At 37.2% G+C, this 14003-nt stretch overlaps 1 protein-coding gene and 1 pseudogene across 5 annotated transcripts in view; one reads left to right on the forward strand and one right to left on the reverse strand.

Annotated features, from left to right (window-relative positions):
- The window catches only part of LOC112836231 (small ribosomal subunit protein eS25-like), a 12784-nt pseudogene extending 8767 nt beyond the window's left edge, over nt 1–4017 (forward strand).
- PLCL1 (phospholipase C like 1 (inactive)) overlaps nt 1–14003 on the reverse strand; it is a 336787-nt gene that overhangs the window by 209174 nt on the left and 113610 nt on the right. The gene's annotated exons all lie outside the window — the stretch shown is intronic.

The following is a 14003-nucleotide window of genomic DNA, read 5'->3' on the forward strand; positions in this document are numbered from 1 at the left end:
AAGAAAGAAAGAAAGAAAGAAAGAAAGAAAGAAAGAAAGAAAGAAAGAAAGAAAGAAAGAAAGAAAGAAAGAAAGAAAAGGAAGGGAAAGAAAGGAAAGGAAAGGGAAGGAAAGGAAAAATAGACATTAGATGGTGGTATGAAGGGAAATTAAAGAAGAAAATGGATAGGGGCACCTGGGTGGCTCACTTGGTTAAGCGTTTGACTTCAGCTTAGGTCATGATTTCAAGCTCCTGGGATCGAGCCTGACTTCTGGCTCCCTGTTTGTTCCTCTCCCTCTGCCCCTCCCCCTCCTCCTGCTCTTGCGCTCCCTCTCTCTCTCTCAAAAAAATAAATAAAATCTTTAAAAAAAGATGAAAATGGATAAACTGAAAAGCAAAAGTAGAGGTATCTACGCTTATTGATATACTTAGATCTAATTTAATCTCAGCCCTTGGATTTCTTATAGTTCTAGCAAGACATGGGTACCCCACAACTTTAGAAAGTGACTATGTACTGCACATTTGTAATAATAATTGAAGTTTTTTCTTGTTTGTTTTATTTTACTTAAAAGCTCACTTCCTGGGATGCCTAGGTGGCTCAGTTGGTTAAGCGTCTGCCTTCGGCTCAGGTCATGATCCCAGGGTCCTGGGATGGAGCCCCGAGCCAGGATCCCTGCTCAGTGAGGAGTCTGCTTCTCCCTCTCCCTCTGCCCCCACCCCCCTGCTCATGCTCGCTCTCTCTCTCTCAAATAAATAAATAAAATCTTAAAAAAAAAAAGCTCATTTCCTCAGATCTCTGTCAGAAATCAACAGAGAAAGGACAAATAAAAATCAACTACGCTCCTGGAACAGTATACTTATATAGTTCAAATTATGTTTTTGTGATCTTAAATACCGCTTCTAAAGCTACATAATTCACTCAAAATAGAAATTATAGTATTTAAAAACAACTGTCAAAAAAAACTGAAACCAAAAATATTATTAAGGCACAATGGGAAAGATAGTATAACATAGCATAAAAGAAATGGTCTTTCATCAATGAAACAATAACATTGTTTCCTCACCTAAGTGCAGCCTTCTTTTAAGCCCAGAGAGTGAAGTAACGTACACATAATCAATTAAAGCAAGTTACAAAGGCAGCTGATCCATGACTTCATAAAATAATCTCTGTCACAGTACTGCATTCTGGGATGCAGCCAGCTGTCATCAAGCTGTAATGAAAAATGCCAGATAAGTGGCTTCACTTCAAAACACAGAAATTGGCCTGATGAAATCAATGAATTTCCATCAGATTTTGATATCATCTGGAAAGGAAAATCCAGCCTCCTTCCAAAAGCCAAAAAACATCATTTTAATCAAAAAATTTCCTCCCTAGGAATAGGCAAAAGGGATTAAGAGGTACAAGCTTCCAGTTATAAAATAAATAAGTCCCAGAGATGAAAATTGGCACTTATAGTCAAGAATATTTTAATAACATTGTATGGTGACAGTGGTGACTACACTTATCATGGCAAGCCTGAGCAATGTACAGAATTGTCAAATCACTATGTTGTACCCCCGAAACTAATATAACACTGTATGTCAACTATACTTCAATTAAAAAAATTTTTAATAAACTTTGTATTTGCTGAAAGGGAAATTCTGTGATCTAAAAAACAATAAAGTAAAAAAGTTACATTTTAAAAAATTCCTCACTAAAAGTTATCACATTTTAGTCAACTTAATCATTAAAGTGTCAGTTACCTAACTTCGTTGGCTTTCTGAATGATATACCCAAGTTGCTTTGATTTATTTTCATTAAGCAGAAAAACACAGTAAGCCTAATGCAAAATTATATTGCAAAACTCATGCTTGACATGTGAAACTATACCACCTTGGAAGTATTTAGCTCTTTTTTAGATCTAAATACTACTTTGTTGAATATACATCTTTCATAAAAAAGAAGGTGTGTTTCTTATGAATTTTCAAAGAAAAAATTTAGAGAAAGATAAGAATATGCTTTCATTTATAGTTAAGAAATACAACCATTAGGACAGTGGTGTCCAAACCTGGCCACATATTTAAGTTACCAGGGAGCTTTTAGAAACTAACAATAGCCCATCCCACACAGATCAAATCAAACCTCTGAGGGTGATGCCTAAGTATTGGTGTTTTTTACTTTTTTTAAGCTACTCAGATGATTCTAATGGAGCCAGGTTTGAGAATCCTGCAAAGGACGCTGACTGTCAAATTTGGCTGCACATTGGAACCACTTGGGGGCAGGGGTTAAAAACAATGATTCTTTGGTCTTGTTATGAGCTGAATTGTGTCCCTTCAAAATTCATACCTTGAAGTCCTATACCTAGTACCTCAGAATGTGACTGTACTTGGAGATGGGTTCTTTAAAGAGGTAAAATGAGGTCATGGGGGTGAGCCCTAATCCTTATAAAAATAGGGAAGAAAGTGAAGAAGAGGAGATTAGGATACAGACAGGTACAGAGGGAAGACCTAGGAAGGAACAGGAAGGAAAGGACTACCATCTACAAGCCAAGAAGAGAGGCCTCAGAAGAAACCAACCCTCAGACACCTTGATCTCTGACTTCTGATCTCCAGAATCATGAGAAGATAAATCATAGAAAATAAACAAATAATTGTGAGCCACCTGGACGGTGGTGCTTTGTTACGGCCATCCTAGTGAACTAATACAGGGCCCATCTCCAGAATTCTGATTTCATAGGCATGGAGATAGCCAGGGGTCAGCACCCAGGGTTAAGGCCATAGCTTTAGGTATCCTGAAGTCTGACTTCACCTGTTCTCTCCTTGATGGTAACTTGAGAGAGCAGCCACTTACACTTTGTAACACTTCTCTACTAGAGCTATTTAGTGACTATAACCAAGAAATGGAATTGAAAATTAAGTTTTTAATTTTATTGAGGACTTTGCTCCATGCAGTTAAGAACTCCCACAAGAGAGACTCTCTTTCTCACCTCTGTTTCCAACACCATCAGAAGGTGAATATTTTTTCCTTATGGTGGTGATATATTTGTTTCCCATGATCCACAGATATACTTTTCAAATAGTCTTATTTCTATTTATCTTTTCACTCTTAATAGTGCCATACTCTAAATAATTGAAAACATTACATAATTATTTCAAAATATGAATTTTAATAGGTTCGTGTTAATTTGGAGTGCAATAGTTATATGTTTTCTTTCCCCCTAAGAGTGGTCTCACAGCTTCTGAGTTACACAAACCTCAGATCCAATCAGCTCGGCCATCAAATAACCGTGTAACCTTCAGGAAGATATATAAATGCTCCAAGCTCCTGGGCAGTCTCCCTAAAAGAACAAGGTATGTGCTCCCCTGGCCCTCTCCCTCCTACCTGCTGCTGAAAGTGGAGCCTGGGGCCCAAAATAGAAACCATGTTTTGACAATAGTAGAACAGACCATTAGCTGAAAACTCCCACCTAGATTAAATATTACTTGAGAGAGAATTAAACGTCTACCTTGGTTGAAATGCTCTATTTTGGGGATACCACATTACAGTGGTGTGGCTTATCCCAGTTCTAACCATTGTGTGGGGAAGAGTTTGAAGGAAGTTAGCTTTCTTTTTGTCTGACATCTTGGTGAGGTTGCAGGGTGGCCACTGTTCTCTGAGCTTCACAGTGCCACCCAAGGACAACAACAAGAAGAAATATGCCAGAAAGTAGGCCAAAAAAGACAAAGACCCAGTGAATAAATATGGGGGCAAGACCAAAAAGAAGTGGTCCAAAGACAAAGTTCGGGACAAGCTCAATAACCTGCTCTTGTTTAACAAACCAACATATGACAAACTCTATAAGGGAACCCAACTATAAGCTTATAACCATAGCTGTTGTTTCTGAGAGACTAAAGATTCAAGGTCCCCTGGCCAGGGCAGCCCTTCAGGTGCTCCTTAGTAAAGGACTTATTAGACTGGTTTTAAAGCACAGAGCTCACATAATTGATACCAGAAACACCAAGGGTGGAGCACCCCAGCTGCCGGTGAAGAGGCACCAACTGTACATTTTGAAAAATGAAACTTCAGTAAACTAAAAAAAAAAGTAAAACATGGAAGTTATAAAATCAGTTAGGAGGTTACTACAGAAGTCCAGGTTCAGTTGTTAGCTTGGAGGTGCGGTTGGGAAGTTGGTGGGGTAAAGGTATACTTTGGGGTGATGGGTTAAATAGGTGATGGGATTAAGGAGTGCACTTGTGATGAGCACCATATGTTGTACAGAAATGTTGAACCACTATATTGTACACCTGAAACTAATATTATACTGCATGTTAACTAACTGGAATTTAAATAAAAACTTTTTTTTAAAAAGGTACACTTTGGAAGTGCAATCAAGGTGAATTGATATGCACTAAATGTGGAGGGAGTCATCAAAGATGGCTCCCAAGGTTCTAAGAAGATAGAGACATTATTTACTTATGAAGACCAGAAGAGAAGCATATTTCTAGGGGAAGACCAAGAAATTTAAACATGTAAAATTTGAGATACTGTGAGACATAAACATGGAGCTGTCACATCAGAGTTGAAGGGATGAGTTTGAAATTCAGACAAGTTTGTTCCAGAGGTAATTTGAAAGTAACTTCTCTACTCATCATCAGCCTTGGAATCGTTGCCCAACTCATCCCCAGTACAAAGTGCAAAACAAGCACAGTCATCCAAATACCATCCTAAATTATTAGGGAACAGCATGGGGCGCTACATCAATCATTCCACCACAAGAAAAATCATAATTTTTTTGACCTTTCTATTGGTTTTATTTTATTGCCTTTTCCCTTTGGAGTTAATTGACTTTAATAAATTCTTTAATCCTTATATCAAACATTGATTTCTATTTAATCTTTCATTGTAACTGTGTATATTTAATGTGTATTTTCCAAAATTCTATGTCTAAAGTTTACTTCTAACATGTCTTTATCCAAACCATCTCTGCAATATTTAGATGCCAATATGGCAGAAAACATCATAAAGTGCTTGGTGGCCACAACCTATAAAAGGAACTAGTAAAGGAGGTGAGACAAGGAGAGAAAAGGGCTTTATAAAATTTTATCCAAAGGTCAGAATTTTAACTTATGCCTCTCTTATAAACTACTCTTTCAAAATATATCAATCATTTCAATAGTGTTTTTGAATATAAGAAAGAGAGAGAGATACTTCTGACTTGATTTCTGTGGTTATGGAAAAGGTGCTGTGGACGTGCTGCCTTCACAAAGTCAACATGAACAGTAATCTTCTTGGCTCTAAAGAACACTCCCCAGCTGCACATTTATGAACTCCCACGAACTCACTGAAAGTGGGTTCAGGGATCCATCAGGCATTTTATCTTATTATCCCTTGCTAACACTACTTTTAAAAGAGCTGAAGAAAGAAATCCCTTGGAAGACCAGGTCCTGTCCATTTATATCCTAGAAGGGATCCTAACAAAAAACCACCTGCTGGCAAGCCAAACCACTTATCTTGAGATAAGAGAAGGAACCATAAACACATTCATTTTAAAGTATTCATCTTTTAACTATAGGCCACTAATATTGAATGACAGCTGCCATAAACTCTAATTGGCTAAGGAGCATTAGAGCCAAAATACTCTCATATTTGCCCTACAGATTTCTGGAAGCATGTCACAGCACATCCCTGCAGCTATAACCATTTTAACCCAGGTTACTCTTCTAGGATGTTTATTTTAGACTCTGAAATTTAAATACTGTACTCAAAAAAAAAAAAACAAAGACTTTACAAAATCATTATATAATGCAGGTTATTGGAACAATGTATAAAATAGAGAAAAACTGAACCTTCCTCCTACACCTACATTTTAAGCCATTCAACATGCCCAGTTCCACTGGTTTCCATCAATCATTATCCATGATGATAACGAACCAGAACAAATAGGCAATCCACCAATTACCCTCATTTTGCCCAAACATCAGAGCCTTTTCCTAACCAATCTACCTAAAGGTTTGCGATTAATCTTTTTATTCTCCTTCCTACCAGCTATGGAGGAATTAATATATAAAAAGGACACAGAGATCACACAAGAGGCAAAAATAAAAGGAGGAGAAAAAGAGGGCAACTTAGATAATTCTCCAACTGGATAATGAGCTCCTGAATAATTGAGAATGCTAAGAAATGGTGCCCACCCCATTCACTGAAATTTCTTTTAAAGTTCTCTTTTAAGTCAAGGGCAAGCCTTTTAAAGAGCTAGTAACTGTTCCACTCATATGTGCTTTGTTCCTAGAAGCAGGTACTTTAAAATACTTTCTTTATTAATTTTTCACTTTTTATAGATTGATCCTAAGCCTCACCAAAGCAGAAGGAGAAAACAAAACAAAACTAGCAGACCTGGGCAAATCAGGATACCTTCCCTAGTAGTTGGGATTTTCCTTTCTTTTAATACAGCGAAATGCTTAAAATGCTGTCTTCTATTTCTTCACCATTCCGAACCCCATCTCCTCATCCCACTTTTAATATTAACTCAAGGCCACAGTCTCTATGCCTCACTCCAAATCCCTGCAGTGCCTAGAATGGTGTCTTTGGGGTTTTTTTGTGGAACAGTGTCTTAATCATAGTAGGTGACTAAGGAATAGTTCTTGAATTAAACTACATTAGAAACACCTTTCTGTTACACACACACACACACACACACACACACTAGTGAGTTATCAAGAAAGCCAAAGTATCTAGAAAGGTGTGGCAGAGAGATGTCTCAAGATAACAATTCCTAAACCATCACAGGCTAAAGAAAATACCCAAGTTCTCAGCACAACCCCCTTCCACAGGACCAAAGCACTGAAACTAGCCACATCTCATCAGATTGTGACTGTGTAATGAGCTACTGTTGAAGGGCCCTGCAGTCAGTATGAGTAGCAATGGTCAAAGAGAGAAAGTATGGGGAGGCTCCTAGAAGCCTAAAACAAAGAAACTTGGAAATATTTTGGATCCTTTAGTCAGACATGTCTTACTCATTCACCATTCAAGAGAATTTATTCTAAAATAGCCCAGTTTTGCTCCATGAAGGGTATTTAACAGTCTAGCCCTAAACAAAATTGGGAATATACATGTAAAGTGACCCGAGCCCATAGTTTCAGTAACTTCCCTGAACATCTTTAACTTCTCTATTTCCCCTGCCTTGTTAAACTGACCTTGTAGTAATAGAAACATTCAACAAAGAATTTTACCATAGTCGTTTATACTTCACAGTGGCTTTAAACATGGGAATAAAGGGCTCTGTCTCATGGTAAAAAGATCGGTTGCTGAGTTGGTTTGTTTGTTAGTTGGTAGGTAGGTTAGTTGGAGGGGGGCAAGAAGTCCATTCTAATACCCCTGAAATCATAGTCAATAAGGCCATCTCTAAACAGCAAGACAAACTTCACCAGGACCATTTGTGGTAGCTTCTGGTAGCTTCTGCCATGAAAGGGGAAAAAAAATGGGTGGAATTTGTGTGGAGAGATTAGGACCAGCCTTATAAGCTGCTGATCCTTATAAGCAACAGCTGAGCCCCCTATAATTCTCGTCCAGGTTAATGACTTTATCCTCTTTTAAAAAATAAAATATCTTCTGATTAGTATAAATTATAGCAACTGCTCCAGAATGCTGCTCTGCAGTGAGTGGGGCAACAGGGAAGAATAGAATGGAAATGACTTCCACAGGCCTGATCTAAACACTGTTATAGGGACAGTAAGAGCCTGGGCTTGGCTGCCGGCAATAGACACTGCCTAGTCTGTAACTTCCCTTCTGAGACACCACCCACTTTCATTTACCTGTCAAGGTGGCCCTTATTTTCAAAACAGTCAGAATCTATCCATGTGAAATTTAAGAGAGCAAGCACAGAATGTGACTTAGCCCTAACCCCTCACTTACCTTCCCTGCCAATCTCCAGCCAACCTGTCCCTCATAACCCTGATGTCCATAACATCTGCTCTCTCAGAGCTTTGATACGGAATAAAGCGTGAATATCATAAAGAGTAATTTTCTACATTATTCAGCAGACTATCTCTATAGAAAAGGAGATAATAGAAGATAAAATAAACCCTTTCCAGACAGAATAAAAAAAACTTTGAAAAACTTTGAAGGACTTCACCCATTCTTCTCCTTATGTAAGAATTTCTGTGAGTTACAAATGCAATTAATAAAACTGCAAACGCCCCTCAAGATGTGTCCGGGTAGTGCAAAAATGGTTCTCTAAAAATTATGGAGGCAGATGACCTATTAGATTACAGAATTCAGAAATTTCAATGTCCATACTTTGTAGCTCAGCCGGCCTGGCCACTAATACAAGCAGCTGTTTGATACAAATTGATAAACTACAGATCTAGAACATACATCACTTTTCTTAAGCTTGCAAGAAGATGAAAAGTATCAAAGGATAAAGCATAGTAGGAAAAGAAAGTCTCTTTACACAATAAACTACTAGGAAGGAAAATAAAAGACTCAGTTATTTCATTTTATTTTTAACCCCTTAATTTTTCACACAAAGTCATTAAACGTAAAAGAATCCAAACACATCTTTTACTCAAGATACTGCACTAAATAGCTCAACTGCAAAACATGTGAGGTTTAGTTTAGTCACAGAGTTTTCATGTATTCTATTTTGTGAAGAACACATCTGTTGGAGTCATGTTTCTAACAACCCAAATTGTATGGTTTCTTGAACAAAGTAGTAATTGAAGATTCTCCTTGACTGATTATTTTCAAAATCATCTCTTTAAAATGGGAGGTTGGGATATGTGGTAAGTCTTATATGCTAAAAGGCCACTATCTTCTCTTTATAAAGGCGTGATCTAGTTATAAGAACCCAAGTGGCACATATTCCTTTTCAGACTACTTTCAATTACTTTTACCACTTTCACCTAAAGCAGCAGTAATGAATTTTTCTTTATTCCAGAAGTTCTATGACTAGCAGTCATTTGCACAAATTACTGCACACTCTTCCATGCAGATTCACCCCCTGGGGATGACTTCCTTTTCTCTCTTACTCAATGAGACATGTTTATTACAGGACAAAAATAGCAACAGAATAACTTCAGGCAATAAGTTGGATTCAGTAAATGGATTGGCATTAAGTATATTGTTTTCTCTTTTCTCCATTATTCTGTAGCCTCACATGATCGACTACAGAAAGGATGAAAGATGATACGAGTCAAAGAATGAGAAACAAAGATGGAAAAAGTACTCCGTACCATTTATTTTGCTAGTTACCTAGGCACTGTTTTTACCTTTTCCATGGTTTTTTGTGAGAATTTCCATCTGCCCAGAATCCAAATGCATAGCTTTACCATCCTCTACTCCAGAATCAAAATGTATAAAATGCTCAGCCTTTGATTATTCCTATAAAATATCCTTCACTCACTCACATCCCTTCCACCTAAACTTCTGAAGCTCCTGAAAGCTGACAATTAAAAGAAGGAATTTTTGCTGAAGATCCCAATGAGTCATCGTGAGTCACAGAAATGGCCCAGGCCACTTCTGCTAGTCTGCTAATAACAGAGGTGCATCATTTCCAAGTGAAATGGCCTGGCCACAGAACCAAGAGTGAAAGAGGGGACATCTCCATCCACCATAGAGGAACATACTGCCTCATCACCTGGAAGTGGGGCTGTGTCCCCCTGGAGTGCTCATAAGACCACTAATACAAATGTATAAACTAAAAGGAGGGAAGTGTGTATAATAAATGTCACTCTGGCACAAATGAAGCCAGAAAATGACTGACCTAGAAAATTTTCCTTTGTTTATTCATGAATCTAATTTTAAAACTAACAATTAAGATGAAGAATAAACATTAGCGATTACAGTATCTCATTTAGTTATTTGACACATTCCCATGCTACAATGTTCTCATTCCAGAAAAGTTAAAGTTAAAGAAAAGCATTAAGAAAAAACATCACCAAAGGGAATAGATATCATCTAAGTATATTAAGACAATGACTATGATATATTTTTCTCCAGATATTTTTCTAGGTATATTTATTTTCATGTTATTGTGCCCAGATGTGTACATAATTGTGGATCCTTTATTTCATTTACTGTTGTAACATCTAAGCTATTAACAACTCTTTATAAATATCATGTTCATGAATGAATTTAATCTTGAAATTAAGCAAAAGTAGAGACAGTGACTCATCAGTGATTTAACACACATGCAACAAAAGAAAGTTCAAAGATACATTTCCATCATTAACACTTCATCGTATTGTGTCCATAAATACTTTTCAAACTGTAGGATCTAGTGTAATTTAAGAGAGAAAAAGAGAGTTCCCTACCAGTGCTTAACAACTTTCAAAAAATAATCCATTTCAGAAATCTTCAGAGCTAAAAACCATACCAGTGACAACAATGTTAGTCTGGATTCCACTCAGAGCATCTTAAGTATTTATCTAAAACATATCTCAAGCATCAGCTAGTATCTATCTCACTTCTTTAAAAATCTAATGGGGTCAAGAGAATTTTTGTATCCAAAACTGCCTGGAAACTCCTAACACCTCTTTACAGTTAAGGCTTAATACCAAATAAACAACATTTACTTGCTTAATGTCACTGAGTACAGAGCCAGGGAGATTTAACCTTGACAGTTAAGCCATTTGTGCTGAATGATAATGTAAATTAGAAAAAATTGCTTGTTCAAAATGAACTAATATATCATTCAGCATATTTACTGAACAATGCTAAAGGAAAAACTGACACTTGTATGAAAGAAAGGTTCTGAATCTGTATATCTTTAGCTGAAATATATGTACATAATAACTAGATGCAGATACAGAGCAATATACCAATTCAAAAAAATCTCATACCATCAATTGGTATGAATGACTTTTGGCTCCAAATTTAAGCTTAATAGTCTGTGCATTTCTCAAAAAAAATAGGTCCTTTTATGTGCTTTTCCTAAAAGAGAAAAAAACTACACCTTATTTGTTTATTAATTTTCATAATAGCTTGCCATAACTTCATTAATGCTGATTATAAGTATTGGTTTGGGTTACTATTCCTGACAAACTGCACAACCTTAAAATTTTCCATAATACACCCAGATGTTGGTACTCAAATTATTTTGTCTTAGAAGCAGAACTATACGACCTATCCCCTGGGAAAAACATTAATATTTCACCCACATACATTTGAATCAGAAGTCTGACCCATGAAGAAAGATGTCTACTGAGAATCCTCCTCTCAAATAGTCCTTCCAAATAAGCCAGAGAAGTTTCTAAATCTACAAACAGTGTAGCTGTTTCTACAGATTCTCCAGAATTTTTGTAAAGATGCTCTCCAAGTTGACTTACATACTATTTGGATGTTTGCCTTAAAAAAGCTAATTTTGTTCATTACAATGCTCCTTTTGGCCTTCTACCTTTCTTCTTTGTATTACCAGCATTAGCAAAAGGCAGAAGGTTACCCTCAGAATGAGAGTGCCAGGACATACCAGCAAATTAATATTGAAATCTCAAAGACAAGAGACACACAGGAGAAGATGAATACACTGGGGAGGGGCTCACTGTCACTGGCAGCACCAAGATGAGTTTAGGTGATAAATGGAGTCAGAATTAAATAACATTGAATTATACAGGGAGAAAGCCATTCCCCTTTTGGTTCATTGTCAATCCTGATTACATCATGGAGAACATCTAAGTTTGGTGCCAGTTTTTAACACCACTCTAACAGTAGCTGTGATAGATTAAAGATGATTTGCCATTTTTTGCCTTGAATCTGGACTGGCCTTAGTGACTCTTCAACCAACAGAAAGTGACAAAGGTGTTATGGGACTTCAGAGACTAGGTCATAAGAAACCCCAGAGTGTCCACCTAGACCTCTTTGGACACTTACTCTTGGAACCCAGCTGCCATGTGTGAGAAAGACACACCACATAAAGAAGCAATGGGTAAGTGTTGTAGTAAACAGTCCCAGAAGAAGTCTCAGGAAACAGGTAACGTCTATCACCCAGCTGAATGAGAGACCCATCATGACATCCAGCTCAATCAAACCTTCAGATGACGCTTCCCCCAGCTGCTGACAGAAACTGCATGAGAGACCACTAAATAAGAACAATCAGATAACCCAAGTCAACCCACAAAACCATGAGAGGTAGTAATAAAATGTTACTTTAAGCCATTAAATTTGGGGTGGTTTGTTTTGCAGCAACTGATAGCCAGAATACTTCCTGTTCTTTTTCAATAAAAAGAGAATAAACTCAGGTTTAGCAATTGCCACAGGCCAATAGCAGAAAATATAAAAAGACCGTTTTCTTTTAATCTCATTTACATTTATGGTAATTGATAGTGAGGATTTTTTTATGGTAATGATTAGAAAGAGAAACTTCATATGAATATATTTAGGTTAGACAAATTTTTAGGATATCAAGTTAATTATAATTTGAGTTTGAAAGCTTATAACAAAATATGTGATTGTGAATGGCTGACGTTTGGCAAACATTGCACAAAGAGATGAAGAATGTTAACATGGGAAGGTCCTAAAAGAAGAAACTGGGATCAGAAAACAGAAATCTGTTATTTTGTTTAGGAAAGGTAAAATAGGAGTGAAAGATCCAGAAGTGGGTTCAGTCTATGCCTGACATGTTCTGAATCTCCATATTCAGATGTCACCACTTATTCCTGAGTTTTCATTGCAGGATCAAGGGCAACTCTGACCTCTCCCACACGGTTTGTTTGGGGGCTCCATAGCATTGCTGCCCTGATACTGTTTAGTCTATGTAAGGTTTTAGAGGTTAAAAAAAAATCACAAAATGCCCACGGAAGTTTGACAAGTTATTTCCTGACATGTTGTGAACAGGAAGTTCACACATGTTGTAAAGCAGCAAAAAAGGATCCATAAAAATGAAAGAGAAAACAGGATTCATGAAGATGAGAGAGAAAGCAAAGGCAAACCAAAAGCTGTAACAGGCAAACAACAGTTTGAATACAATGGAAGATGACCTTCAAAATAAGATTGACTTTGATTCAGAACATGTTTGGAATACAGAAGGAAAGAAGACGGATGTGCTATGAAAGAAACAACTTTAAATATTATACTTAAGAGCCTTTGAGACTGAGCAGAAAAATCAGCCCATTGGTTAGAAGATAAATCAAAATGAGAAGAGCCTAATGGCAAAGGTGTGGGAAAGGTTCGGCAGGAGGTTTTGCAGGCATAAAGGAGGTCTCAGAGAGTGGATGAGGGAGAGAATGAATGACAGAGTGAGTGAGTGAATGGAAAAAATTGTAACTTCAGTAGAACTAGTAGACCATTACCATTAGTGATGGATGTCCTTGGGCTTTTGTAGTTACCAAAACAGCCAGTGATTTCCTCTATAAAAAATACACACTTGAGGAGTGCCTGGGTGGCTCAGTCAGTTAAGGGTCTGCCTTTGGCTCAGATCATGGTCTCAGGGTCCTGAGGTGGAGCCCTGAGTCAGACTCCCTGCTCAACGGGGAATCTGCTTCTCCCTCTCCCTCTCCTCCACCTCCACCCCCCGCTCATGCACTCTCTCTCTCTCTCTCAAATAAATAAATAAAATCTTTAAAAAAATACACACTTGAAAGATGTGGGTACAGACTCTCCTTGGCTGTGAGTGGCTACAACACATCAGGCTTGCATTCTCAGTGTCATATTTACAATTTGACAGAATTATAAATCAATACATTGCAGAACTTAAGGTCCATTCCAATACTGGAAACTGAAAATTTAAATCTGGGAAAGCCAAGAGTCTACTGTATTCACTTGGGAAGAAGTTTCTTCCCAGAAGCTGAACACTGATGACTGATTAAGCAATCCACTGGCTAGAACTTAGCTACCCCACCCGAAATCCAAGCTAACCAATTTTTTTATCCAACTGATTTTTTAAAACTTCCCCCAACATACTTTTATAGCATATAAACAAATCCTTCACAACTCTGAAAAATTTATTTTATATTTTTACTTTATCATTCAAATATTTGCAGATTTTTTCTAAATTCTTAAATGTTTTCAGTGTGAGAAACTGCATGTGTTGTTCATAATTTCCTAGCCAGTATATTCATAAATTCATTTTGT

Source organism: Callorhinus ursinus, unplaced genomic scaffold (assembly GCF_003265705.2).
Source record: "Callorhinus ursinus isolate GAN/ISIS: 27379988/994484 unplaced genomic scaffold, GSC_fseal_2.0 scaffold2, whole genome shotgun sequence".
Lineage (NCBI taxonomy): Eukaryota > Metazoa > Chordata > Mammalia > Carnivora > Otariidae > Callorhinus > Callorhinus ursinus.